Source organism: Salvelinus alpinus, chromosome 15 (assembly GCF_045679555.1).
Source record: "Salvelinus alpinus chromosome 15, SLU_Salpinus.1, whole genome shotgun sequence".
NCBI lineage: Eukaryota > Metazoa > Chordata > Actinopteri > Salmoniformes > Salmonidae > Salvelinus > Salvelinus alpinus.
The window spans coordinates 54,787,266-54,815,122 of record NC_092100.1 but is presented as its reverse complement, the minus strand read 5'-3'; the positions used below and the strand labels follow the sequence as shown (position 1 = coordinate 54,815,122).

At 44.1% G+C, this 27,857-nt stretch overlaps 1 protein-coding gene across 18 annotated transcripts in view; it reads left to right on the top strand.

Annotated features, from left to right (window-relative positions):
* Window positions 1–27,857, top strand: part of LOC139540350 (neuronal cell adhesion molecule-like) — a 114,228-nt gene that overhangs the window by 31,882 nt on the left and 54,489 nt on the right. For 16 of the 18 annotated variants that reach the window (XM_071344117.1, XM_071344124.1, XM_071344114.1 and 13 more), the window contains exon 2: window positions 27,699–27,775. The gene's annotated coding sequence lies outside the window, so the exon portion shown is untranslated. Of the gene's footprint in view, window positions 1–22,878; window positions 23,038–27,698; window positions 27,776–27,857 lie in introns of those variants that run through there. The other 2 variants (XM_071344109.1, XM_071344111.1) reach the window with 1 other exon arrangement.

Below are 27,857 nucleotides of genomic sequence, written 5' to 3'. Positions count from 1 at the left end.
GGGAAGCTATTTGGTTAACTATTTAGCAATCTGTGGCTTGGGGGTAGAATTTGTTCAGGAGCCTTTTGGTCCCAGACTTAGCGGTACCGTTTGCCGTGCGGTAGCAGGGAGAACAGTCTATGACTTGGGTGGTTGGAGTCTGACAATTTTTAGGGCCTTCCTTTGACACCACCTGGTATAGAGGTCGTGGATGGCAGGGAGTTCGGCCCCCATGATGTACTGGGCCGTACGCACTACCCTCTGTAGCGCCATGCGGTCGGATGCCGAGCAGTTGCCATACCAAGCGGTGATGCAGCCAGTCAAGATGTTTCAATGGTGCAACTGTAGAGATTTTTGAGGATCTGTGGGCCCATGACAAATCTTTTAAGCCTCCTGAGGCGTCAGTTTGATATATCAATTTAAAACCATCACGTTCTCCCAAAGGGTTTCTAAGTCATTTCAAAACCAGCTAGTCCAGATACACCCCCCCCCCCTCCAAATATAGTAGGTCTGCACTGAAAAAGTAGTTTTAAAGATCTTAACTTTTCTTCGGTTCAGTTCTTGCAATCTTTTATTGGAGATGCTATTACTTTTCCTTTTTGGCATACTAAGGCTTTACTTCAGTTCAGTTTATTCTAACCATGACAGGTGCTCCTGGAACTTTGGATCCAGAGAGACTCTGATCCTTTGGGATTGTCTTGCTCAAAGAGTCAACAAATCAAGGAGCTGAAAGCCCTCAAACAACATGTGACAGACAGCAGGAGCAACAAAACCCCCTGTGGTTAAATGATTAGCAGCCTTTGTGTCACAAGTACCTGTGTTTGATTGTGAGTTAAAAATACTCCCTTGTATGTCTTGTTGTCTCAGACCAAGCCAAGTGAAACCCATATTTACTCAGAACTCCTGTAGTGGACTTGCTTATCGGCAATCCCAGAGGCCTTGGGTCATCTCCTGGCGGTGCTCTCATTGACCACTTAAGGAGAGAGAAGCAGAGAGGGGTCTTGAAAGGGTCATATTACTGCTGTCAGTCAGGGAGCTGTAATGCCCTGGCCCTCTCAACCTCTCAGACAACTTATCCTTCACATCCTGACAAGAGGCTATTATGCCTCCTTCATGGCAGGTAGCCTAGCGTTTAGTGTTGGGCCAGTAACTGAAAAATAGCTAGTTCGAATCCGCGAGCTGACAATGTGAAAAATCTGTTGTTCTCCCCTTGAGCAAGACAGTTAACCCCCCACAACAGGCGCCCAATGTGGCAGCCCTCCCCACCACCACCACGTCTCCGATTCAGAGGAGTTGGACAAGGTTCGGTTGGACCTTGTGTGCAATTGTTTCGTATTTTAAACACGGCCACGTGGCTGGACATGAGTCATGGACATCAGTCAAATTGAGAGCCTAGAGATGAGTGGGCCACTAAGGCTCTACATTTTCAGTCTGGGAAACTGACCCTAGGTGTGCATTTACTTTTGTTGCAAGAGGTTGTATTGGCCATTATTTTCCATTACCACCACAGACAGTGGATTAACACAGAGGACTGCTTGGCTCACTGTCATCGAAGACATCATTTTCCGGTGGATTGCTTTTTCCAGTAGCTCAGCGTGATGTGGAGCCTATTCTGTGAGACTGCAGTGACGGCAGGTTGCTGCGAATGAACTGACTCCGACGGGACTTCAGAGAGAAGGATAGAGGATGGGTTCCCTTACCTTCCCTCTAGACTAGGCTGTGGCTCAGCAAGCATCTAGCACAGCTGCCACAGAAATAGTATTGCTGAGAGAACATAGAAGCTCAGGCTTGACTGCATTCAAACAGAAATGCTGTTGTCTCTCGAAACTACCCATGTGTAGGCAGCCCTTCTCTTCTCTTCCAGGGACCAGTCTGTCTGTTTCAACGATGACATCTTGCATTCAACGCGAACTATAGATCTGCTCGAAACTACTCAAGTGTACAGCTCCTTCTTCTCTTCTGTTGCTGGAACTTTCTCTCAGAGACGAGATGACGTCTTGCATTCAGTTCTCTGCCTTTCTGCATCTGTCGACTGGCTTTGTAATAACAATGATAAGTAACGTTAATTTATTCTCTTAAGCAGTGGCAGGCGTATTATTCACAAGACAATGGCCCTCTCGATGGTCCATCTATTATCTGTTGAATTAACCTAAATAATTATGCAGATTTGTAAAGAAAAGCTCAATTGTTACTTACAAGCTCCCCAAAGTCCAAGCCCCCTCACCCCAAACACACCATCTTCTGGCTGTTATTGCTAAAGTGAATAAATTATTTAAAAGTTGCATTATGCAGAAATTGCTCCTGCCATTTCCTGGTTGCTAAAATAGTATGCCTAATTTCAGTTTATGTGACAAAATGAGTATAGTATAGTGCACAGAATCCTTGTACCGTCTAAACCTCTGTGAAATATAGCCTGCAACGTCACTTCCTGGAGTAGCTCAAACTGCGCATGTTATGTCTCCATGAGACGCCATTTTAACCGACTTCATTTGGCTTCAATGCGCTATTGAGTCTTCACATAGGAATGAACGGTGTCACGTGATCGCTGGCTTTGTCCATTCATTTATACAGTCCTTGAACATAGCCGATAGGTATTAGTATTTTTTTGTTCTGTATCGTACCACCAAGCTCCATTCAGTCAAATAGTGATTCCTCATAGGCCAATCCATAGACACTATACAGATAGAAATACATCATGTGTATTTCATCAGTCTAAATGAAATGAAATACAACAATTGCTGCTTTTTTTCCTTCCATAAGAAATGTTTTGGCATATCTAGTCTGCCGGTTGTGATATGCTAATGTACCTGGTTGACTGTGTAAATAACAATGGAACACATTTGCATTCTTCTGTTCTATTCTCCTGCTGCTGTTGAAATTAGGACAGCTGAAAAGCTATCTCATCCACAAAAAGAGAAGACGGCCAGAGAGAGAGATGAAAGCTCTATGGAAACAGGTTGAGTGTATGTGTATGTGTGTGTGTTTGTGTGTGAACCTTGTGAACCTGTCTTCGAACAGCCCTGTGATGGATCCATGTGATGGCCAGAATTGAAAGCCCAGGGAGGGACATGGTTTTATTCAAGGTGTTGTCTATTAATAGCTGCAGCTTGACATTGCTTCCTCTGTTCCCTAACTCGCTGCTATTGTCATTGTGTTGTGTTAAGCCTGTGGTCAGACACACACACACACACACACACACACACACACACACACACACACACACACACACACACACACACACACACACACACACACACACACACACACACACACACACACACACACACACACACAGGGTAGATTAGATTTACACAGTATAGTATAATAGCATTGTGTACGTATGACCTGTGGTTGGTAAGGAACCAGTTTTCATAGCCATTCCATTTGTGTGGTAATCATAGAGGATCAATCATTACGGAACAAGAACACGTTACCCTCTAGGCTTCATGTGTCAAACTTAAGGCCTGCGGTGGTTTGAGTAAAAAAAAATATAATATATAAAGAAAGAAATTCTCAATGGACATTGAAATGGCTAAAACTAAATTGAAACTGTGTAGAAATTATAATGGACCTGTAGTCTCTTCTCGCCTTCCAGCTTCTCTCTGTTCAAAAAGCGAAGGACAGAGGACAATTTTCTGCTCATTTTGATGGCAAAAAGTATAATCCATTTTTGGTCGGTGAAGACCAAATTATTTTGACACCACAGGAGGTTGGTGGCGCTTTAATTGGGGAGGACGGGCTCATGGTAATGGCTGGAGCAGAATAAGTGGTTTCTATGTGTTTGATGCCATTCCATTAGCTCCGTCCCAGCCATTATTATGAGCCATCCTCCCTCCCCTCACCAGCCTCCACTGTTTGACACCCTTTTATCTAGTCTAACCAATGGATTTCCCTATGTACTGGCTGGGTACCCAGATACCTGTATTTCTACAGTGTGTGTGTGTGTGTGTGTGTGTGTGTGTGTGTGTGTGTGTGTGTGTGTGTGTGTGTGTGTGTGTGTGTGTGTGTGTGTGTGTGTGTGTGTGTGTGTGTGTGACCACAGGTCCTGGTTAAACACTATCGGTTACTCAAAGGAAACCTGCCGTCTCTATCTGAGAGTGAATAATTGATAATGTGTGCATATAATCTACCCAGTGACAGGTGTGTTTGTTTCCCAGGAGACCGCACCAGGCCTAGTGCTGTAATTAAATGACACACGGCATGCTTCCCCATGGTAACAGCATTACAGCAGATCCTTGCATTACCACCCCCACACACACAGTGGACTGGCTGGGTAAATGGATACATGTAGGTACAGAAGGCTGGGGATGATGATTGATGATGAGAAAACACACACATGCATACGCACACACACACACAAATACAGTGAATCTTCTAGTATGGGACGTACTAGAATTTTGTTCCGGTCTGGTCGTTTACCTACATCAGGGTAGGATGCCGTGTGTCGTGGAAATTCATACTGAGAGAGACTTTGTCATTTCTTCAAATAATCATCTTTATTTAAAATCGATTAATTTTTGCAATAATGAGACTAGTCAACCCAGCACTCTTGACTGTTGGGCCGAGTAGCCTAACCTTTACAGACAGAGTTCTTTATATAGCTGACACTAAGAATACTTAGTCATGGCTGGTTCCACCCCTCCCATGCAGATTGGGTGGCACCATACGCCATCCTGGGTTCATCCTTTTAGTCATCCAAACCCGGTGCTGTTTTAACCTGACCCCTTCTTAGTTTCCCAGATGCCAGGATGATTAGAACAATACGGGATTGTTCTAAACTCTTCCAGGCTATCTAGGTTACACCGACCACATCTTGTCTATGGAATGTAGTCTTTAACTTGTTTGTCAGCTCAAGCCTTCTCTAGTGACCCATACGCCCAGGTTAGCTGTAGGGAGGGGAGACCATAAAGACACAGCATGAGGAGAACATAAATGTCTTACTATTAGTTAAATATAATTGTTTAACCATTAATATAAAATAAATCAAGTAAATACTTAATTTCTCTATCACAGCTGACACACCTCTCTACAGGCCCTTGCTCTCTCTCTCTCTCTCTCTCGCTCTCTCTCTCTCTCTCTCTTACACTCTCTCAAACTCTCTCACACTCTCTCTTTCACTCAATTTCAATTCAATTTAAGAGGATTTATTGGCATGGGAAACATATGTTTACATTACCAAAGCAAGTGAACTAGATAATAAACGAAAGTGAAATAAACAATAAAAATAGGTTGTATTTACAGTGGAGTTTGTTCTTCACTGGTTGCCCTTTTCTTGTGGCAACAGGTCACAAATCTTGCTGCTGTGATTGCACACTGTGGTATTTCACCCAATAGATATGGGAGTTTATCAAAATTTGATTTGTTTACTAATTCTTTGTGGGTCTGTGTAATCTGAGTGAAATATGTGTCTCTAATATGGTCATACATTTGGCAGGAGGTTAGGAAGTGCATTTCAGGTTCTACCTAATCTTGTGGGCAGTGTGCACATAGCCTGTCTTCTCTTGAGAGCCAGGTCTGCCTTTGGTGGCCTTTCTTAATAGCAAGGCTTTGGTCACTGAGTCTGTACATAGTCAAAGATTTCCTTAAATTTGGGTCAGTCACGGTGTTCAGGTATTCTGCCACTGTGTACTCTCTGTTTAGCGCCAAATAGCATTTTAGTTTGCGCTGCTTTTTTGTTAATTCTTTCCAATGTGTCAAGTAATTATCTTTTTGTTTTCTCATGATTTGTTAGGGTCTAATTGTGTTGCTGTCCTTGGGCTCTGTGGGGTGTGTTTGTGAACAAGAGCCCCAGGACGAGCTTGCTTAGGGGGGGGGCTCTTCTCCAGGTTCATTTCTCTATAGGTTCATTTCTATAGGTTCATTTCTCTATACTTTGTTATGGAAGGTTTTGGAATCGCTTCCTTTTAGGTGGTTGTAGAATTTACCGGCTCTTATCTGGATTTTGATAATTAGCGGGTATCTGCCTAATTCTTCTATGCATGCCTTATTTGGTGTTTTATGTTGTACACAGAGGATATTTTTTGCAGAATTCTGCAGGCAGAGTCTCAATTTGGTGTTTGTCCCATTTTGAGAATTCTGGGTTGGTGAGCGGACCCAAGACCTCACATGCATAAAGTGCAATGGGTTCTATAACTGATTCAAGTTTTTTTTGCCAGAACCTAATTGGTATGTCGAATTTTATGTTCCTTTTGATGGCATAGAAGGCCCTTCTTGCCTTGTCTCTCAGATCGTTCACAGCTTTGTGGAAGTTACCTGTGGCGCTGATGTTTAGGCCGAGTTATGTATAGTTTTTTATGTGCTCTAGGGCAATGGTGTCTAGATGGAATTTGTATTCGTGGTCCTGGCAACTGGACCTTTTTTGGAACACCATTATTTTTTGGCTTGCTGAGTTTTATTGTCATGGCCCAGGTCTGACAGAATCTGTGCAGAAGATCTACAGTAGGTGCTGCTGTAGGCCCTCCATGGTTGGTGACAGAAGCACCAGATTATCAGCAAACAGTAGATATTTGACTTCAGATTCTAGTAAGGTGAGGCCGGGTACTGCAGACTGTTCTAGTGGCCTCGCCAATTCGTTGATATATGTGTTGAAGAGGGTGAGGCTTAAGCTGCATCCCTGTCGAACCCCCCAGCCCTTGGGAAAGAAATGTTTGTGTTTTTTTGCCAATTTTAACTGCACACTTGTTTGTGTACATGGATTTTATTATGTTGTATGTTTTTCCCCCAACACCAAGTTCCTTCAATTTGTATAGCAGGCCCTCATGCCAAATTGAATCAAAAGCTTTTTTGAAATCAACAAAGCATGAGAAGACTTTGCCTTTGTTTTGGTTTGTTTGTTTGTCAATTAGGTTGTGCAGGGTGAATACATGGTCTGTCGTACAGTAATTTGGTAAACAGCCAATTTGGCATTTTCTCAGTACATTGTTTTCACTGAGGAAACGTATGAGTCTGCTGTTAGTCTGCTGATAATGCAGAGGATTTTCCCAAGGTTGCTGTTGACGCATATCCCACGGTAGTTATTGGGGTCAAATTTGTTTCCACTTTTGTGGATTGGGGTGATCAGTCCAGAACTGAGGATGATGTTAAACAGTTTAAGTATGCCAATTGGAATTTGTGGTCTGTGTATTTTATCATTTCATTCATCACACCATCAACAGCACAGGCCTTTTTGGGTTGGAGGGGTTGTATTTTGTCCTGTAGTTCATTCAATGTAATTGGAGAATCCACTGGGTTCTGGTAGTCTTTAATCGTTGATTCTAAGATTTGTATGGTTGGTTTAGTGGTTTATACATACATCTCCGTTTTGGATAGATAACTCTTTCTGTTGTTTGTTTTAGAGTTTTCCAATTTTCTATGGATTCTTCATTTACATTGAGCTGATTTCTGACGTGCTGTTCCTTCTTTTTCCGTAGTGTATTTCTGTATTGTTTTAGTGATTCGCCATAGTGAAGGCGTAGGCTCAGGTTTTCTGGGTCTCTGTTTTTGGTTTGGTCTTCCTTCATCAACACATTTGTCATTGTTGGTAATTTTCTTAGTTGTCTGCTTGACATTTTTAGATTTGATAGGGAAGCTGAGAGTTCATATATACTGTTTAAATTTTCTACTGCCAAGTTTACATTTTCACTATTACAGTGAAATCTTTTGTCCAGGAAATTGTCTAGAAGGGATTGAATTTGTTGTTGCCTAATTGTTGTGTGGTAGATTTTCACACTACTTTCCTTCCATCTATAGCATTTCTTAATATTATTCAGTTCCTTTGGCTTTGATGCCTCATGATTGAGCATAGCTCTGTTCAAGTAGAGTGTGATTTTGCTGTGATCTGATAGCGGTGTTAGTGGACTGACTGTGAACACTAAGAGAAAGGGGATACCTACTCAGTTGTACAACTGAATGCATTTAACTGAAATATGTCTTCCACATTTAACCCAACCCCTCCAAATCAGAGAGGTGGGGTGCTCCCATAATTGACATCCACATCTTCAGCACCCAGGGAACAGTGGAACAACCAATTTTTACCTGGTCAGCTCAGGGATTTGATCCAACAACCTTTTGGTTACTGGCTCAACGCTTTCACCACTAGGCTACCTAGAAACTCTAGGTTGAGGTCACTGATTAAGTAGTCTACAGTACTACTGCCAAGAGATGAGCTATAGGTGTACCTACCATAGGAATCCCCTCGAAGCCTACCATTGACTATGTACATACCCAGTGTCCGACAGAGCTGCAGGAGTTGTGACCCGTTTTTGTTGGTTATGTTGTGTAGTTGTGTCTAGGGGGGCATATGGGGGAGGGAATGCTGTCACCTCCAAGTAGGTGTTTGTTCCCCTGTGTGCTGAGTGTGTCGGGTTCTTGTCCAGTTCTGGCATTTAGGTCGTCACAGACTAGTACATGGACCTGAGTCTGGAAATTGTTGATCTCCCCCTCTAGGATGGAGAAGCTGTCAACGTTAAAGTATGGGAATTCTATTGGGGGGGGACAGGAGGAGATTTTTCTCTGTTGAGATCATTTCCCTATTAATTTCTAGCCAGATGTAAAATGTTCCTGTTTTGTCTAATTTAATTGAGTTGGTTAGGTCTGCTCTATACCAAATTAGTATACCCACTGAATCTCTTCTCTGTTGCTCTGCTCACAGCCTTGGCATATGTCCAGCTGTCATGTTGAGGTCCTTGCTGCAGGGGCGGGGGGCATGGGGTGGGCAGAAGTGGCATAGGTCTGATATGGGGGGCCTATATAGAGTGTGGCCAGGGTTTGCTTGGGGTGGTCTTAGCTGGTTGGGGTGTGGCTGGTGATGCTGTTGTCTGGGTGCAGGTCCTCTTGGCTTGGGTTTTCTCGGTGCAGGTCCTTCGAGAGGGGGTCTTGCAGGTCTGGGCGGGGTGTCTGTTGCTCTGTTGCTCCTGTGTGAGGTGCTCGGGCTATGGTTGAGGGTCACGTCTTTCAGGGTCCTGGAAAAAGTTGGGATTGCTGCCTTATAGAGGTGGACCTGGTCGTAAAGGCTGTTTTATTCCAGGGTGGAGTGGTGGGCCAGGTAGATATTAGGTTTTGAGGCACAGTCTCGCGAAATGCGTGCATTCATCCACTGTATGGTCGCAGGGTGAAAGTATTTTCGTGGTAGCAAGGTAGAGATAACCACTTGTGCGTTGGGGAAAGTGGAAGAAGCTTTTTCAATCACTCGCTTGAGTGCTGTTGCCACCCTTTCCTGCTGGGCCCTCAGGTAATTTGTGCCCATGTGAATTATGATGTGGCTGGGGGACCCTAGTTTGTCCTCTGATAACAGCTCCAGGGCATGCCTAGTGTTTGTGCACCAGAGTTTAGCCACTTTGTGTTTGGGAAAAAGTTTATCCTCTTGAATGTATTTGCCATTTGAGTCAATGAGAAGCACAATCTCTGGCTTTTGTGTGTCCTCAGTGGATGTGTGTGTGTGTGTGTGGGGGGGGGGGTGGGGGGGGGGGGGGGGGGTTCAGGAGGGCTGTTAGGAGGGGGTGGGGTCTGTTGGGTTGTTGGGTCCTGTGTTGTCTGTCTCATTGTGGTGTTGAGGTTGTGGTCCGGGTCTGAGGTGGGCTGTTCTGCCGGCTTGTCTGGGGGAGTGTCCTGCTCTCTGTCACACCTCAGATTTCTGACCTCGTCCTTCAGTGACACGCATGCCTCTTTAAGTTCTCTCACCTCAGTCCGTAGAGCAGCCAGCTCTCTCAGACAGCCGTCCATCTCCACCTTCTGCCCTCCGGGTCTTGTTGAGGGGGTGTTGTTGTTCTGGTCTGTTTTGTGGGTTTGTTCTGTCTGGATTGCGTGGACCAGCTCTCTGAGCTCCACCATGTCTCTCTCCAGCTCTGTGAATGTATCCCTCTCAATGATGGAGGAGCAATGCAGTTGTGGGACCTGAGTGTGTTCAGTGTTGGGGGGGGGTGACTATTCTCTCTTTCACTCATTCTTTCTCTCTGAAATTCAAATTCAGATTGCTTTATTGGCATGAAATACAATTTGTAGATATTGCCAAATATATAATATATGCCATTTAGCTTTTATCCTAATAAACTTAGTCATGCGTGTATACATTTGACTTACTAGGTCCCGGGAATTGAACCCACTATCCTGGCGTTGCAAGTGCCATGCTCTACCAACTGAGCTACAGAGGACCAAAGCAGTATGGCGGTACAGCATTTCAGTAAATACAATACAATGCAATGAGGATAATGAAATACAGTTCATTTCAGTAGTAATAATAATAATGTATACAGGTACAACACTCCCTCACTCACACACCCACCTCCTGCCTTACTGTCTGTTGACTTGGATAAGAAACCAGGCTGCTGGGTGGATGTTATCACCCCTTTGTCCCTGGGCTGTCACCTGGACCAGGCAGCATGGTGCATGGCCTGGTTAGAGGAGAGAAGAAATGGAAAGGGGAGAGAGAAGGGTTTGGAGGGCTGGCAGGCGGTGTCGCCAGTCAGTCTGCCTGGTCTGATGTGTGTGTGTGTTCTATATTCGGATCAGGAAGCATGGAGAGTGGATAGAGGAAAAAGGACAGGGAAGAGGGCGCTGGAGTTGATGGGTGGCCACCAGTCTGTCTGCCTGGCATGGTCTGGTCTGGTCTCCCTCCACTGGGCCCACTGAGAGCATGGTGAGAGGACAGGGGAGAGATGAGAGGGTGGGGGTGGACCCCCCTCCTCCTGAAACAGTTGGCATTGCCCCCGTCAATCTGCCTGGCCTGGGGCTGGTCTGGGCCTGTCTGCTCTGGTCTCCCTCACCTGGGTCAGAAACAGAGACAGAGACAGGCTGAGAACAGAGCAGAACAGGCCATACCTCTCGTCTCTCATCTCCCCCAGGCTCACAGCTCACAACACACGCCAGCTCCCCCTCCCTCCTTCCCTCCATCCTTTGCGCCCTCTCACTCACTCCTTCCCTCCATCCCTTGCCCCCTCCCCCGCACTGCCTCCACTTCGCCCAGCTCACCCTGTATCTCAGGTCTCCCTCGCTCATCCCCTCTCACCTGTTCCTCACCCCTTATTCTCTCTCTCTCTCTCTCCCTCTTTCTCCTCTCCCTCACCACCTCTCATCTCTCCCTCGCCCTCTCCCTTACTCTTGCCCCTCTCTCTCTCCCTCATCCTCCTTGGCACTCTCTTATCTCTCCCTCTCTCCCTCTCATTTGCTCCAGCTGTCTCTCACCCTGTGTGCACTTTTCTTCTCGCTCCTTTTACTCAACTCTATCTGTTTCATTTTCTATGTATTGGTTGTCTCTTACCACCACATTCTTTTTATGGTGCTGTGTAAGAGCCTATGTGCACTGGTGTTTTTGTGGGGAACAGAGAGATAGATGGTTAGACTACTTATTTATTATCTGGGCAGTTGTTTGCCATCTGTTTTTTTACGGAGGTGTGCATACTTAGTTCACTTATTCTCAGACTCCAGGATTAAAAGCTTTTACGCGAAGGTTCACTGACTGCTGTGCTGATTGCTATTCCTTTACCAGTTTGGGGGTCAGAAAGGTTACATTTCCAAATACTGTACCTCAAAACTCCATTAGGATTCCAGCTATGCGGCCTGAATAGTCGTGCGCGGTTTCCAAGGTTACACGGGTAGTGCCGTTTCATTGAAAGCGTGCCATTTAGAGAGGAGTGTTAGCGTGTCACCTTTCATATGTACAATGACGTGTGTGTGTGTGTGTGTGTGTGTGTGTGTGTGTGTGTGTGTGTGTGTGTGTGTGTGTGTGTGTGTGTGTGTGTGTGTGTGTGTGTGTGTGTGTGTGTGTGTGTGTGTGTGTGTGTGTGTGTGTGTGTGTGTATACAGTGCCTTCGGGAAATATTCAGTATTCAGACCCCTTGACTTTTCACACATTTTGTTATGTTAAAGCCTTATTCTAAAATGAATAATAATACAAATAAAATCCTCAGCAGTCTACACACACTTCCCCATAATGACAAAGCGAAAACAGGTTTTGAGAATTTTTTGCAAATGTATTAAACATAAAAAACAGAAATACCTTACAGCTCAGAGGCAGGATTGTTTCGGGGCACAGATATGGAGAAGGGTACCAAAACCTTTCTGCAGCATTGAAGGTCCCCAAGAACACAGTGGCCTCCACCATTCTTAAATGGAAGACGTTTGGAACTAAGACTCTTCCTAGAGCTCGCCACCCAGCCCAACTGAGTAATCGGGGAGAAGGGCCTTGGTCAGGAAGGTGACCAAGTACCTGATGGTCACTCTGACAGAGCTCTAGAGTTCCTCTGTGGAGATGGGAGAACCTTCCAGAAGGATAACCATCTCTGCAGGTCTTTATGGTAGAGTGGCCAGACGGAAGCCACTCCTCAGTAAAAGGCACTGGACAGCCCGCTTGGAGTTTACCAAAAGGCACCTAAAGACTCTCAGACCATGAAAAACAAGATTCTCTGGTCTGATGAAACCAAGATTGAACACTTGAATGTGAAGCGTCACAGCTGGAGGAAACCTGGCACCATGCCTACGGTGAAGCATGGTGGTGGCAGCATCATGCTGTGGGGATGTTATTCAGTGGCAGGGACTGGGAGACACGTCAGGATCAAGGCAAAGATGACACAGCAAAGTACAGAGAGATCCTTGAAGAGAACCTGCTCCAGAGCGTTCAGGACCTCAGACTGGGATGAAGGTTCACCTTCCAACAAGACAATGACCCTAAGCACACAGCCAAGTCTCTGAATATCCTTGAGTAGCCCAGCCAGAGCCCGGATTTGAACCTGATCGAACATCTCTGAAGAGAACTGAAAATAGCTGTGCAGCAACGCTCCCCATCCAACCTGACAGAGCTTGAGAGGATCTGCAGACAAGAATGGGAGAAACTCTCAAAATACAGGTGTGCCAAGCTTGTAGCGTCATACCCAAGAAGACTCAAGGCTGTAATCGCTGTCTAAGTGCTTTAACAAAGTACTGATTAAAGGGTGTGAATACTTATGTAAATATGATATTTTTATAAATTAGCAGCAATTTCGAAGAAAAAAAAAGGTTTTTGCTTTGTCATTATGGGGTATTTTGTGTAGATTTGGAATAAGGCTGTAACGTAACCTTAATGTGAAAAAAGTAAAGGGGTCTGAATACTTTCCGAATGCACTCTATGCTCCCGTCGTAAGGACAGGGGACAGGTGGTGTGAGAGCTGACCTCCCTGTGAGGACGAAGAGAAAGAGGAGAAGGAGGAGGAGGAGGAGGAAAGGAGAAAACCCATTTCCCTCCCGCTGTCACAAAAACACACTTATTTCAACATGTCCTCCTGTTTCTAGATAAATCACAACCATGCAGCCTTGCTTTCCTTCAGCTGTTGTTAAAGCCCAGTTAGCCTGCCACTCTTATGTAAACGAAGAGATATGTGTTGGGTTGGGTATTGTGTGAGGGCAAAACGGTTGCTTCTGGGGCTCCCCGGTGTGTATGTGTGTGTTAGTGTCAGCATCCTCTTTAGTGTAAGCGGTTGTAGACCAGTGTTTGTCACTGACACTGGATAATGAACAGGTTGGCTGATTTTCTCTACACAGCATTGATCGTACGAAGCCCAGTAAATGAAAAAGGCACTCTGGTGGAAGTAATGCAAGCGCTCACACACACACACACACACATACACACACACACACACACACACACACACACACACACACACACACACACACACACACACACACAGCTGTGGTCACTGGACCAGAGATGATCTTATTGGTGACAGTATGCAGCATATAGAGCAGGCCTCTCACCCAGCAGGCTATTTCCCCCTGCACTGTGTGCTACCGCAGAAGTGTGTGTGTGCGTTCTCTCTCCCCTCTGCTGTATGCTACTGCAGAAACCACTTGGAACACTTCCACATCCCCCGTGTGTCTTCAGCTGTGGCCTCTCAGATCCGAGGATGACCAGTTCTTCAGAAACAAGGACCATATAATGCAAACACCAAACGGAATATCTCATCCATGGCCTATGTACACTTACATGTCTGTGTGAGCGGTTCTTTTAATAGCCTGGTCCCAGATCTGTTTGTGCTGTCTTGTTAACTCCTGTGGTCATTTTCACGCCAGGCATCATGGCACCAACAGATCTGGGACCAGGCCATTCTTTGACTGTTTCTCTTACGGTTCTGTAAAGCTGTCGATATTGTAACTGCCAGGTTCATCCCATTACCATATGAATGTCAGATATTGACACATACTGTATGCCCATATTTTTGGCAAGTCACTCATAAAAACCTGGGGCCTCATTTATCAATATTGCGTAGAAACTGGTTCTAAAATAGTACTTACGAACTGAATTTAGAATGTTCGTATGCATATAAAAGTGTGATTTATCAAACAATCCTACGAGCGTCGTATGCACACCGGTAGGAGATAACCATTGACGAATACCAATTGTTCTCAGCTTCAGTGCTCGTGCACGACCTTGGCTATTTGCATTTTGAAACACCCCTAAATAACCATATATGGTCAAAATCATCCGAATATGCCTGTGGGGACTATCCAACGCCGTACCACGAAATACAACCTCACAACCCAAAAAGCTACGGAAAAAATGACTTTTCCGTGACTGAAATCAAACGTAGAGTCAAAAATGTTGTACAACCAAAAGGTTTTATTTGGCTCGCTCGGTTGTGGCTTGACCAGTAAAAATAGAAACATAGCTACAAAGAGAGGACCATTAGGACAATTTGCTTTAGCAATGACAAATCTACTTCAAATGAGTAGGCAACACTCACCAATAAGCCAGCCATCCTCACCAGCCCCCTCCTGTAGGCGTATAAGCCAACATTGCTGTTCTGCAGACTGAACGAGTCGTGCGTTCCACCTGGCCACCTCGCCACCACATTCAGCAGTGTCTTTTGCGCATCACATGCACATTAAGAGTGGAAACCTTTTCTGTTCACATAGTTGAAATCGTTTTTGGGAGGGTTCTTGTATGGCGATGTGGGTGCCATCTATGGCTCCGTTCGTATTTGGGAACACATTGATGGCATCATGGCAAAGAAACCCCTCTTGCCTTCAACCTGTTGTGCGGTGGTGTACGGACACTGTATGTGTTACCGTTCGTTTTGCTGATGATTGCATCCAAAACATTGGCTCTTCCAGGGCTGTGAGATGCTGATCGGCAAGCTCCGTTGAAAAGTGCCCGTTGCCAAAAACCCGATGGTGGATAGCACTTGGATGTGCACTGGAACGCCATGTGTTTGCCTTTTTAAGGCAGGTCTGGTCAAATCTGGTAACACTTGGATGTGCACTGGAACGCCATGTGTTTGCCTTTTTAAGGCAGGTCTGGTCAAATCTGGTAACACTTGACACCCATCGCCGTAACACATTATGACACGGTCATAACCATGTCAAAATATGTCATAACAGCTGATATAACTTGTCAAAACCTGTTATAATATGGTTATAACACTGTCATGACACATATATTTACACCTGTTGTGACACGGACACCTTATGAGTTATGTCAGCTTTCATTACATTATGACACGGTTATGACTGTGTCATACCATGTTATGACACTGGGTGTCAAGTAAAGTGTTCCCAAAAATCAAATAAAACAGGTTTTGTGAAACGATATCTGATGAGCCAATCTGTAAAGATGCACTCTCTGCAAAGTGCAGTTTGTGCCAAATCTTACAAAAGAGCAAAATCAACCATCTCTCATTCGATTTCCCATGATCGCAGTCTTTTATAGTATTTCAACAATGGTCTCACTTTCACACATGCCTCTAATGGAACAAATGACTGCACTTTATATGGATTATTGTAACAAATCCACTGATGTGGTCAAATTATATTTTTTAATTAGTTAGCCTTTCAAGATATGTTGCATGAAATCACAATGGAAAAATTCTGTTGTTATTTTCAACATATATTTTCCCCGTTCTACGCTTGACAAGCAGTTCCTTTATTCCACCACTTGGCACTGTGCGTACGCATGGTCATGTCTGTGCGTAAATTTACGCACACTCTCAAGCAAACGCGGAAATGATCCCAGGCGTGGTTTACGCACAGATATGTGCCTACGCACGATTGATAAATGGAAAAGCCACTAATGTTGTTGTGTTGATTAACTAAGGCAGGGATCCCAAATCTGAGTGAGTTGGCAATGATACTGCTTGTGCTACAGATTCATTTTTTTTATTTTTATGAACTTCTAATAATATTATCTTGTCCAATTAAGAGAGTTGCCAGAGTAAACATAGAAGCTACAGACAAATTCACAGTACACTGTGACATCACCAGAGAAAGGCCCAGTGCAGTCAAAAAGAATGCAATCAAGTAAGAACTAACGTACTTAATAAATGTTAAATTGATTTTAAAATATGAAATAATCATAACTTGTAAAAACCCAATCATATCAGATCGGCGGAACACAAATAAAGTCATATCTACTCAATAACTTAATCTTACTGACACAAGTTAGTACCTCTTTTTGATTTGAGTTCTACTGACTGTTGGAGATGTTTGAGTAGCCACATCCCCAGTTCTTTAAAGAGTTAGGCAGTTACTTTTTACAGTGTATAGCAAATTTGCCTATTTCTAAACGCTACAAAAAACAAACAAACAGTAACTGGTTTGCAAATTTGCTTTCTGGTTGGAAGGATCCCAGTCCTTGTGGGAATTCTTGTTAACCAGTCTGTTTGAGTGGAACAGAGAAATACGATACAGGACAATACAGGCCCTTAACCTTAGTGGTTAGTCTGCTGGCTGTGGGTGGTAAATCTTTCCTATTCAAAGGGATCTGCGTGTTATTTGTGTTTTACTGCCTGCGCCCTCTCCCTCTCCATCTCTCTGTCTTTCTTTCTCTCTGTCTCTCGCTCTTTCTCTCTTGCGCTCGCTCTCTCCCTCTTGCGCTCGCTCTCTCCCTGCTTGTGCTCTTCCTCTCCCTCCCTCTCTCTCCATCTCTCCCTCTTCTCTGAGGCATGTTAACGCTCCATCTCTGACAGTGAGCCTCATAGCACCATGGAAACCAATCAGACCATTCTTTGTGCGTGCGTGTGCATGTGTGTTCACAATTTGTGTGTGCATGTGTATGCTTCTATCTGTGTGTGGAGGCAGGGACAGAGGTCTTCTTTAGATTTAAAAAGCTCTTAGGGAGGTCGTGGCCATCCCCAACGGGTCTCTTTCTGTAATTCATGTAAATTCCCTTAAGAACTCTGCCTCATTGTCTAACCAATTGTCCCTGTTCTGAACCCCAGCCCTGTGTCATAAATGCCACCGTGTAACTGTGTGTCACTCTAATGCTGACGTTCCCGAAGACAGTTACAGAAAATTACAGAATTTTGGATGACGTTATTGGTCAGCCAAATGACTGCATTCACAATAATATAACTGGTGGAATAATTTTTTTATAAAAAAACGTATATTGAATCATAATAATAATTCTCGTCTCCTCCGCTCCTGACTGCATGTGCTGCAGGGAAGGGTCACAAAGTATGTGAGGATGGATGGGGGGGTGGAGAATTTAGCATTTTTCAAACACCTGAAACAGCCTTTTCATGCAATCTAGAGCCATAATCCTTACGCTTAAATCTATGTCGAACATTTCTGCACATCTAACATAACTCTTGAGCTCTCTGTATCCTCCAGACTGGTGGTTCTTCCATTTTGTTTTTTTACTAAAGACGCTTCTCCTTACAAAATAGATTGCAGTTTTGAAACTGCAGTAAAAGTGCAGAAACTGCAGTCGACAGTGGTATTTTGGACGCAGTAATTGTAGAATAACTGCGTTGAACTGCAGTTATAATATCCTCTAACTGTAGTTACACTGCAAAATTACTGCAGTTAAAAAAAACTGTTATTTTGGACGCAGTATTTGCAGCATACTGCAGTTATACTGCACTCTGACTGCAATCTTTTTTCGTAAGGGCCACATCTTTGCTAAAATCGAGGTAAAAGACTGAAAGGAATGTGAGTCTTATTCAGTATATTTAGTTCTCGCTTGCTTTTCAAAAGTCGACCAACCTTGCCAGCAGGCATGTTAGCTAAGATAGTTAGCTAGTTATCTTAGACAAGCTAGCTACTCTAACTTCATTGATAGCCTGAAATTGCTTCTTGGTAGCTAGTTATGAGGCTGGGAGATAGGTTCCCAATCTGGACTAGCTAAAGCCAACTTCATAAAATGGCTTGTTGGCTAGTAGTATTACAGAGAAACAACAAAAGAAACCGGACAAATCTGCCGCTGTGCCCCCTATGTGCATGAAGCATATGCCGCGTTGCCAAGGCAACTGAAGACTACAACACCTGTTTCAGCAAGGAGCAACAAAGTTTCATCACTTTGTGGAGTTCATGTTACTGTAGAGTCCATATTATAGCAGAAACAGACTCAACTGCACAAAGCCTGGCCGTCCCATCTTCAGCCAAGCTGTTCTTTCCCCCCCCAAAAATCATAATCATATTAATAATAATAATAATAATTCATATTATTTAAACGGTTATGACGGGCATTTTTATTTTCATGGCTGTCTTCATCCATAACGGTCAGTTATGTGGTTATACGGTAATTGCACCATCCCTAAATGAATGTTATTATTGTCATGGGAGGGAATGTTGTCGACAGAGTTGAAATTAGCCATCACTGCAGTTATTGTGGTGGGGGTCAGTTAAAGTTGACATGCGTTAGATTTATAAGACAAAAGGATTACAACCTGGGATACACTGTAATGTACATTTTGTATCACGTAAATCTAAAGTTAATTCAATAATTGATAGCAAAGGCTAAAATCCAACTAACAAGTGCTGTACGAGGAAAGTTATTTTTGTAATACAATTACATTATACGGATATTTTACTACACTGGTTGTTTGTACAACGTAAACAAACAATGCGACAACCGTCGAAAATCAGTTTGAAGAACCAACGATCCATATAAAACGCTAACTTAGGATCCTTAAATCATTCGCTCAATACTCGTCTTTTCACTCTTTGAAGTATTTCAACAAGCTCCCCCCATCCTGCTCTAATAGCTTTGAGAGGACCCCGCCCCCTATTATCCTACTGAGCCAATAATATTTCACTCCCATTCAGACATCTATATAGAGAGAACCCCAAAAGAGACCTCTCCTCTATCACACACACACACACACACACACACACACACACACACACACACACACACACACACACACACACACACACACACACACACACACACACACACACACACACACACACACACACACTCTCTACCCCCCACACACACCATTCCTGTTACTACGACTCCAGCCATCCATTGCATGACTGAACTTTGTTCTGTTAAAAGTTGCCATTTAAATATGCTGCAGTTGCCATTGAAATATTGTTCTTCCATTGCTTCTGTGACAAAGCCGAAGGAGGGTGCCCACGGCAACCACGGAGTCTCAGGGAGCCAATGGGCCATCAGGGATCTCCTAGTGTCTGTCCTCAACAGAGTCAGTGTGCAGACATAATGCCTATTAGACCTGTTCGATCATGCCGCATATACTCAATGAAATACGGGCCCCTTTTCATTAATTTCATAGTGTAATTCATACCTCATACCTATCAATCGTATTTCTGAAAGATGTCCGGAGACTCCGGACACAGGAACTCATGAATAATGTGTTTCTTTATAAAACATTCTCAGCTAATGGGATGCCATGCGGAGAAGTTACATGCTGAGAAAATACAGGGGACTGTAGGGCCTATGCCAATGCAAGTATGTTAAAACTGTTACATTCCAAGACAATTCATCGGTTTCGTATCTTTTGCCAGTCAGTGAAGCGTTGGAATCCTATAGGCAATCCTACTGCAGTATGAAGCTACTTGAAATGTGACAGAAAATGTGGGGCTCATCCCAAATGGCATATATATATATATATATATATATATATATATACTGGGTCCTGGACTTTCTGACGGGCCGCCCCCAGGTGGTGAAGGTAGGAAACAACATCTCCACTTCGCTGACCCTGAACACTGGGGCCCCACAAGGGTGTGTGCTCAGCCCTCTCCTGTACTCACGACTGCTTGGCCATGCATGTCTCCAACTCAATCATCAAGTTTGCAGACGACACGAGTAGTGGGCTTGATCACCAACAACGACGAGACAGCCTACAGGGAGGAGGTGAGGGCACTCGGAGTGTGGTGTCAGGAAAACAACCTCTCACTCAACTTCAACAAAACAAAGGAGATGATCGTGGACTTCAGGAAACAGCAGAGGGATCACCCCCCTATCCACATCGAAAGGACAGCAGTGGAGAAGGTGGAAAGTTTTAAGTTCCTGGGCGTACACATCACAGACAAACTGAAATGGTCCACCCACACAGACAGTGTAGTGAAGAAGCCTCACTCAGGAGGCTGAAGAAATTTGACTTGTCACCCAAAACCCTGACAAACTTTTACAGATGCACAATCGAGAGCTTCCTGTCGGGCTGTATCAGAGCCTGGTACGGCAACTGCATCTCCCTCAACCGCAAGGCTCTCCAGAGGGTGGTGCGGTCTGCACAACGCATCACCGGGGCCAAACTACCTGCCCTCCAGGACACCTACACCCGATATCACAGGAAGGCCAAAAAGATCATCAAGGACAACAACCACCCGAGCCACTGCCTGTTCACACCGCTATCATCCAGAAGGCGAGGTCAGTACAGGTGCATCAAAGCAGGGACCGAGAGATTTAGAAACAGCTTCTATCTCAAGGCCATCAGACTGCTAAACAGCAAACACTACCTCAGAGGCTGCTGCCTACATTGACTCAATCACTGGCCACTTTAATAAATGGATCACTAGTCACTTTAAACAATGCCACTTTAATAAAGTTTACATATCTTACATTACTCATATCACATGTATATACTGTATTTTATACCATCTACTGCACCTTGCCTATGCCGCTCGGCCATCGCTCATCCATATATACATCCAAATTGTTAGATTTGTGTGTATTAGGTAGTTGTTGGGAATTGTTAGATTACTTGTTAGATATTACTGCACTGTCGGGAACTAGAAGCACAAGCATTTCGGTACACTCGCATTAACATCTGCTAACCATGTGTATGTTACACTATAACATTTGATTTGATTGGATTTGATTTAGTGCCCTACTTTTGACCAGGGCCCATAGGGTGCCATTTGGCATACGTCCATGGTATACTGTAGATGGCTCCACATTCCAATGCCGTGCATTGGTTTTGGCCATTGAGGCGATGAACACCGGTAGGTTAATGGTTCTATGGGAATATGGTGGAAATGATATGCTGCTCGCAATAACATGCAACAGTGACCAGGTAATGAAGCCATTGGCCATGCTCCCTCAACAGAGACGTGGATTACCCCGCCTAGCCACTTTCCTCTATCCCGGCAATATAGCTGTCTCAGAAACAACCTCGAGCACTAAGCTAGGATGAAAGAGAGAGAGAGACATCCACTATCCAGGCAATATAGCTGTCTCACAGCCCAATGTATAACACTGAGCTATAGGAACAACAATGGAGGGAGGGGGAGAGAGAGAGACAGAAAACAGAGGGAGTAATCACAGAGTTGTGAGAGAGAAACAAAGTTAAAGGTGCCGCTTGTTCACTTCAGTTCAGACCCCAAATCCTTGTTCGTGGCTGACAGACAATGACTTTGAGGCCGATTATGTTACATTTTCACTGCTTTTGTGAAGGGAGGAGTATTATTCTGGGTTGGGGAGGACATAGAATAGTGACTCTGTCAAAGGGATAACTCCCTGCCATTGTTGCCTACTGCAACCATAGCTAACGGACGTCAAAAGGCTTTTTCAAACCCATTCTTTGAAATGGCGGCAATAATACCAGTAGGGAGGAGTGGGCAATAAACAAACTTTCATCTAAACCAGCTAGATTAGATGTCATAGGATGGGCCGTCTGTTTAGGTACGTTTCGGTGCCTTGAGGCGTTTCGTTTTTTTTGTTGTTGAATCCGCAGGTGCTTTTACAGCGTGTCGCAACAACAGGAGGCTGTTTGATGAAGCCGATGACCCTGTTTCTCTGTAAACTGTCTTCAGGTTGGATGAGTGAATGGTGTTGGGTTCTGAACAAACGGAGTAAAAACGCAAAACGGACAACTCGAAAAAGTTCAAACCAGATGTTTTCATCCCACTGGGTTTCTCAGCTGCCTCGCACTTTTGCCCATGATCTGACAATCATGTATATGTCAGGACGAAAGTAGGGGCACGACTTCTTGGAACTTCTTATCTGTTTCCCAATATTGCTGTTGTTGCGCTGTTGTTTTCACTGGCGATTAGTCTCAGAGCGGTTCCTCTTTATTTCCGGTCACCGTGATGTTGATCAGTGACCTCCTGTGCATCTTACTCAACAGACCCTGTTCCCCTTTTCTCTCACAGTAGCTTTCCGTTCACACAGTTCCTATTCACCCTTCATTGAGCCCTCAACATGTACTGGACATGTATTATACATCTAACGTAATCAATGCGTTCTAATAGAGAACCAGGAATATGTATATTTCAAGTTAGAACCCAATAATGGGAAGGAGTGGTTTTGTTTTCTTTTGCCTCGGGGCTATTTTCTTTCATCTTGCTGAAGTACTGTTGCATGTGCTTTTACAGCTAGTCAGAGCAACGGGAGGGCGGCTGATAGAGCGGTTTACTGTTGGCGTAAGTTAGAACATGTTTGATATTCAGTGTACCATAACATTTTCATTGAATTGGAATTTGTTTTTGCATGATAAATTCATGAGTCTTCTCCCTGTTTTTTTTCTTCAAATGATGTAACAGGCATGTGTGATGTTCCATCCCCAAAATATTTGGGCTGAAGAAAAAAAAAACCTGCATCTGAGTGTATTCTGGCCGCGTGTTCATTTGATACCAGGAAATGTTTAACCCCTATTGTAGAGAGACAAAAGGTTGTCTTAATCCCACTGTGCGGGGAGAGAGGGAGGGAGGTTGGGTCAGGGAGGGCCGGGGGGAGGTGGCTGTGTATGTGATACAGGCCCCCTCTCGCTCACTGTCACTCCAGCAGTGCTAGTTCCACCAGACGGACACAACGCGGAGTACACAGCCACTGGGAATATAAAGACCTAACTTTGTTCTCTCACACACACACACCAGACACACACACACTGGGGAGATTTGTTCTTGCAGACAGAACCAGAGAGACAGGTAATGTAAACTCTTTTTTTTATTTTTTTATTATTTAAGTAGGCAAGTCAGTTAAGAACAAATTCTTATTTTCAATGACGGTCTAGGAACAGTGGGTTAACTGCCTTGTTCAGGGGCAGAACGACAGATTTTTACCTTGTCAGCTCGGGGATTCAATCTAGCAACCCTTCGTTTATCTTTCGGGTGCTGGCCCAATGCTCTAACGTTGTTGCACATTGTGAACACTCATTTAGAGTTTGCCTGAGTACATTCTGTATACAATGAGTAATGTCCATCTGTGGCTTAATGGTTTATTTTCTCTGAAGACATTTCTCAATCGGTGTCATGAATATTTCCGCTGCATTCCCACAAGCAGCATATAAACATGTCATGCTTTTTCTGCCAACTCATTATTATTATAATGATGGAGGTTTGTGAGGGGAAACGCTCGGAGCCCTGACTTATGGAGTCACGTTCCCCTAATGTAAATGCATTAATGGAAGTGTGGCGGATCTAATACTTTTTTTTGTCTGCTGCTCCACGCTCTGCTATTCCCTCTCTCTCTTGTTAGAAACCCTGGAGTCTAAAATTAAACCCACCGACAGGCTGAGGCTCCAATACACTGCAGTGCTGCAGACAGAAGCTCTCCTCTTCCTCTCTCTCTCTCTCTCTTCTCTGTTGTCTCTGATATGAGACACAGCCTTGAGGAAAAACTAACAGAACACTCTCATTAAGAAATGTGTGGCAGCTCTCTCTCTCTCCCTCTCTCGCTCTCCCTCTCTCGCTCTCCCTCTCTCGCTCTCTCTCTCTTGCTCTCTCTCTCTATGTCTGTCTCTTTCTGCCTGTCTCTCTCGCTCTGTCTCTCTCTCTGTCTCTCTTTGTGTCTCACTCTGTCTCTCTCTCTGTCTCTCTCTGTCTTTCTCTCTGTCTCTCTCTGTCTCTCTTTGTGTCTCTCTCTCTGTCTCTCTTTGTGTCTCTCTCTGTCTTTTTTTGTGTCTCTCTGTCTCTCTCTCTGTCTCACTTTGTGTCTCTCTCTGTCTCTCTCTCTGTCTCTTTCTCTGTCTCACTTTGTGTCTCTCTCTCTGTCTCTCTCTCTGTCTCACTTTGTGTCTCTCTCTCTGTCTCTCTCTCTGTCTCTCTCTGTGTCTCTCTCTGCCTCAGCTTATGGCACTACTCTAATAGCAGTGGACCATGCATTCTCAAGCTGTGGCTTTCTCACCTCACTTATCCAATCAACCCCATGTACTGTATGAGAGCGAGAGAGCGAGAACGAGACATTGAGAGAGAGAGCGCACGTAGTTATTGCACTTCTGTGGGTGAACGCACGATGGTGGGAATATGGTAATGCGGTTTAGGAGTGATACAAAATGACAACAGAAGTCTTGAGAGTGAGTGAAGGGGTGCTTTTGGCACACAACGTGTATGATAGAAAAGTGGTGTTGTATAGTGCTCTTTAGTTTGCAGAGTGATTGCATACTGGTCGGATTATGGCAGAATGCTCATGCAGTTTTTGAGGTTTGATTTAAAATTGGAACAGAGTCAGTACTTGGTGTGTTATTGAGTGGTTTGGGGCATGTGGCTTTCCATATATGTTGGCATAGTATTGCTCTTCAGTGGGCAGTGTGATCGATGGCATGTGGTGATGTGCAGTTCGCAAATGATTCATTATTTTTGAACGACTCTTTTTATTGACTCGAGAGTAATTATTATTTTAAAAAATTCAATTTGTTTTTCTGAGTGACTCGTTCATTTTAGTTGTTTGTTTATTGCGGGCCACAATAAGTCCTACAGCAGGATTAACACACGCTCCTCCAGCTCAGCGGCACCAGAGACATACTCTGACAATCAACTGTTTGTTATATGCACGCAGAAAAATAGATTACAAGCATAGTGAAGAGAAATACATATTTGGAATTGATCATTGATCACATGGTGCAAGAATGGATGCAATTCATTGATTATTGACTGTTAATGATGGACACCGATTTCTAGAACCAAAACATTCACACAGCCTCTGCTCGAAAAACTCCAATTTGAGAACAAATCGTTTGGGGGGGCTGAAATTCGCGAACGACATTGTGCTTACCACCCTCACGGCAGTCAAGCGATGTATTTCGCCAACAGTCGTCCACCATCTAGTCAGGTTGCCGCCACAACTAGACATTGTTTCAAATGTAGCCTATCGAGAAATAGTCCTATTTGTATGCCTAGCAATCAACGGAATGTACATTGTTTAAAGCACACGTTTACAAGTCTCAATCACAAATGACAGCTCTAATAAGCCCCCTATGGTTAGAGACTTGTAGAATCATGACTCTTTTGAGTTTTCAGTTCGTCGTTCGCCGGTAGGGGGTCCCGTGTACTTTCGGCATGACTGACTCAAATTAACGAAATGATTCGGAAGATTAGTTCTTTTGACTGAGCTAGATCCCAGTCAGTAAAAAGAGTGGAACTTCCCATCACTAATAGCATGAAGAGTTTTCTTTTTTTTTTTAGGAGTGATTTGAAAAGGGAGCACAGTCAGAACCTGATGTGTGTGAGTACTTTTGTGTCGAGTACTTTTGTGTTTATCCTCTGAAATATTCCAGGCGTTGTTTAACTCCCTATGAAGTGCTGCTAGCTCTTAGACCCTTAGAAACTGAGCCACACAGGAGTATTACATGCGTTGTATCTTTCCCTATGAAGAGTTTTGTAAACCTCATTTCTGTGAATTGTTTTGTGGCCCTCTTGTCCTCTCTGCTCACGCATATCTCCCAGGGTCCTCTCTGTCTGTGTGTCCCAGTTATTTCTATCCCAGCCACCTTCAGTCTGTTTTAATCACCATGGCAGCGGTGGCGGTGTAGAGACAGACCTGAGGTCAGCTGGGTGGAGTTGTGTGGTGTCTGTCTGTGCTATTTGAACCTAGGTCTGTTCGCAAGCGGCATGGCTTTCTGACACTTTGAGGATCCATCGAAAACATGTTGACAGTCACACGTTCATTGAGACATTTTGACTTTAATTAGGAGTTTTATACAGCGCAGAGATTCAGTCAGATGTTGTGACATGACTGAAGGTTGGCCATTTGTTAACATGAGTCCATGATACTCGTAATCTTGATTTTATAAATGGTAGGTTTGTGAGATTGTACCTAACCACAAATAGACCTCTGTAAAAGGTATTTGATACAGCCTAGGACTCTTTCAAAGCATGAATAGAAGGTTATGCTCTCACAACAGGAGCTACTGTAGATGATTGTTTTGAGGTTGGCTGAAGGTGTTCTGTTTACTTTCCTATTACTAGTTATCTGATGGAAATGTGGTAGAAAATAGTATGCAGCTACGTCGCCGGTGGAAACGTCGGGGCCCCTGCCGCTCTTGTTTAGAACAGTTTCTCTGATATCGATACGCTTTTGCTGGAGCTAAACTTGATCGGCTTCGTCGATCATCTGGGACGTCGATACAAGTGGGTGTCTCGGTGTTTAACGTGACGCAGTTATTTGGAGAAAGGCCCTCGAGTCGGAGAATTCATCCGTGTAGCAAGCACATTAGGCTGACAGGCAACTAGAAAGAGACACAGGCACACATACACTACTGTTCTAATGTCCTTTTTTGTCTAATGATCAATTAGCCTTTTAAAATGATAAACTTGGATTAGCTAACACAACGTGCCATTGGAACACAGGAGTGATGGTTGCTGATAATGGGCCTCTGTACGCCTATGTAGATATTCCATTAAAAATCGTCCGTTTCCAGCTACAATAGTCATTTACAACATTAACAATGTCTACACTGTATTTCTGATAAATGTTATGTTATTTTAATGGACAAAAAATGTACTTATCTTTAAAAAAACAAGGACATTTCTAAGTGACCCCCAACTTTTGAACGGTAGTGTATATGGACAAACGCACACACACACACACACGCACGCGCACGCGCACACACACACACACACACACACACACACACACACACACACACACACACACACACACACACACACACACACTGCTTACCCCTCTCTCCCTCTAGCTCGCTGCCACGGGCTGTATGTAGTGTCCCATTCGTCCGTTTGGATAAGTTGTATATTTCTGAACGACTAAACCTTGTGTGTACATACAGTAGGTACCTCAGATATACCCTTCGTTTTCACTCCTACCGAGCATAGTTGGAGTGTTTCAACTCCATTTCACACTGGGAATATCAATGGAAGTGGAAGCCTATAGCAATGGCTTATGGGAGATCAGGCTATGCTACGCTGTGTGAAAAAAACTATATTTTCATAAGATCTGGCAGAGATCACGGTAACGTTTCCTTGAGCAACATCCTGGTCTGTAATCTGTGGTGTGACTGGGATGGGTTCCAGGACAGATCCAGTGAAAGGGGATTTAGTGGCTTATGGAAATAGAAAAGAGAGAGTGCACCCCCCCATGAGACATAGAGAGGTGTCCCACTGTGTGAAGGAATCACAGAACTGTGTCACAAACATGCATACTGCTGCAAAACCGTCTCGCTATGAAACAGCATCCCGACGATAGCAGATAGAGTTCTTTTATTTGATTATAGTCTTGCTAGCCGGGCTCTCAGCGGCTTTGGGAAGAAATTGGTTAAAGCTATGTTCTGTTTGACGGAAAGGAGAAAGATCAAATAGTACGGTGTATGAATACTGAGACATACTGTATCTTAATTTCCCCTGTTTTTCAGATTGAAGAAGAACAGACAGTGTTTCTGAGGAGTGTTGAGTCTTGAACATCAGATTGGAGTGGATCGGGTCTTCTCTGGTAAGTCATGCTACTATACATAGCTACTGTACATTAGGTCACTGGTGTTCGCTGGTTCTTTCTGCTGATATTTCTTCATATC